At 41.3% G+C, this 2,697-nt stretch overlaps 1 pseudogene; it reads left to right on the top strand.

Moving 5' to 3' along the window:
• Positions 1 to 942: 942 nt before the first annotated feature.
• LOC102872802 lies at positions 943 to 2,495 on the top strand (annotated as a pseudogene).
• Positions 2,496 to 2,697: the final 202 nt, after the last annotated feature.

A 2,697-nucleotide genomic window follows, 5' to 3' on the forward strand; every position in this document is an offset into this window, starting at 1 on the left:
GATTGGCCAGTCTTTCTTTTCAGGCTCCCTGAGTAGACTCAAACCTACAACAGCTCAGTATGTTTGACAATTATAGCATCTAGGGACTCCTTTCTTTCTTGTTTTTACTTCCTATTTTTTATTGGTTTGTGTACGAAATTTGTGTATGTTGTGTTTCACACTTTCCTTCATTCACGCCATGTCTCAAACAATCATCCTCATACATTGTATTTGGGCTTTTTGTTTGTTTGTTTGGTTTTTCATATTAACTCCCTTGTTTATCGCTATATTTTGGATGATAAATATTTTCTTACATTGAGAGATTTACATGAGACAGCATGGTGGTGAGATGTCAGGAGGAATCCCCTACTTTGCCTTCCAATGCCACTTTTGGACACTCCAAAGAGATTATTGGACAGGAAATGAATGCAGGTCGCCTTCAGTCACTGGGTGGCTCTGGACACACAGCAGCATTTCCAAACCGTGGGACCAAATTTCAAAATCCAAGCTTTCCAAACTCTGGACCACCTTGAGCAGCCGTCTCCTCGCTGGGATAGGCCCTACTATCACCACACAGGTCTGACCTGAGGCTGAGAACCAGCGTTCTAAATAAATAAAGGCGCGTAAGAATAAAAGTCCTCAATTTGGTGAAGGAGCGTGTCTGAAGGGCCTGTGCCAAAGATTCGCTCTTCTGTTTCCTCATCCACGCAAAACTTCAGTGGCTCCATAAAGTTTTCAGGCATCGTCCACCATCGCTTCTGTGAGAGAGAATCCTCCTGGGACATTCTTCTTTCGATGTTATCCTTTGTTATCCTTTGCTTTGAGCTGGGCATACATTGTATTTTAGAAAATTAACCACTGGTGGGGGAACTTTCCAGAATGCTTAGTGAGAGGCTGGGGGGGGGGCGGGGCGGCGGCGCCTGCCCAAACTGCACACAGTGAAGTAAAAAAACAGTATAGAAAATGATGAAGGAAACCACTTAGTAGGATGTTTTGGGGGTCAAATCCAGTGCCACCCAGGAAGAGTTGACAAAAGCTTATAGTAAACTGGCCTTGATGCCCCACCCTTATAAGAATCCAAATGAAGGGGAGAAAAGAAGTTTAAACAGATTTCCCAAGTTTATGAAGTGCTTTCTGATGCAAAGAAAAGAGAATTATACGATAAAAGAGGAGAACAGGCCATTAAGGAGGGTGGAGCAGGTGGTGGTTTGGGCTCACCCATGGACATCTTTGATGTCTTTTTTTGGAGGTGGTGGAAGAATGCAGAGAGATAGGAGAGGGAAAAATGTTGTCCATCAGCTCTCAGTAACATTAGAAGATTTCTATAATGGAGCAAGAAGAAAACTAGCTTTAGACGGATGTAATCCTTAGGCTGGTGTACACCTCTTATAGAGGTTGATAGGACTCCCTTGTCAATCTAATCAGATTGCTGTACTTCCAAATTACGGTGTGTCATTAAAACTGGGTATTTTTAAAAAAATTCAGTTACTGTTAAGTGGTGAAATACTGTAAATAAATCAAAATACAAACCAATCACCACTTAAAAGTGGTTATTCTTTGTACATTGTCACATATCTTGCAAAGTATAAATTAGGAATAAAAATATTCCCCATGCTAAAAAAAGAAAAAAAAGAAAAAAGAAAACTAGCTTTGCAGAAGAAGGTGATTTGTGACAAATGTGAAGGCCGAGGAGGTAAGAAAGGAGCAGTGGAATGCTATCCTAATGGCCGGGGTGCTGGAATGCAAACAAGAGTTCAGATTGGACCTGGAATGGTTGAACAAATTCAGTCAGTGTGCGTGGAGTACCAGGGCCACAGGGAACGGATCAGTCCCAAAGACAGATGTAAAAGCTGCAATGGATGGAGGGTAGTTCGAGAGAAGAAGACTCTAGAAGTTCATATTGACAAAGGCATGAAAGATGACCGGAAGATAACTTTCCATGGTGAAGGGGACCAAGAGCCAGAACTGGAGCCTGGAGATATTATCATTGTTTTAGATCAAAAGAATCTTGCTGTTTTTACAGGAGGAGGAGGAGATCTTTTTTTATGGACATACAGCTGTTTGAAGCATTGTGTGGCTTCCAGAAGCCAATATCTACTTTTGACAACCAAACCACAGTCATCACCTCTCATCCAGGTCAGATTGTCAAGCATGAGGTTATTAAGTGTGTGTTAAATGAAGGCATACCGAGGTATCTTAGACCATATGAAAAAGGGTGCTTAATCATCTATTTTAAGATTTACATTCCTGAGAATGGTTTTCTCTCTCCGGAAAAGCCCTCTCTGCTGGAAAAACTCCTACCTGAAAGGAAGGAGGTAGAAGAGACGGATGAAACGGATCAGGTAGAACTGGTAGACTTCGATCCAAACCAGGGAAGATGCCGTCATTATAATGGAGAAACATATGAGGATGATGACCATCACCCCCCAGGTGGGTTTCAGGGTCAGACCTCTTAATGGGGCCATTGAGTTCACTGCCAGCATTTGATATGCATAAGTGAAGGACTGTATTCATAGTATGTTCCCTACATGGCTATTGTTTTTGTTTTAATATTCAACTACAGTAGTGTTTTAAAGTTAAATGAATAAGCTTATATAAAAACTAAAAATATTAATCGTAATTTAACTAGGCCCACCGTTATCCCATCATTTCAGGTCTTCACGTGATCTTTCCCATTTCTTTCTCACCTCCCTTTACCCACCAAATTATGTGATCTTA

The sequence above is a fragment of the Elephantulus edwardii genome, unplaced genomic scaffold (assembly GCF_000299155.1).
Source record: "Elephantulus edwardii isolate Elephantulus edwardi_28Jun2011 unplaced genomic scaffold, EleEdw1.0 scaffold00281, whole genome shotgun sequence".
NCBI lineage: Eukaryota > Metazoa > Chordata > Mammalia > Macroscelidea > Macroscelididae > Elephantulus > Elephantulus edwardii.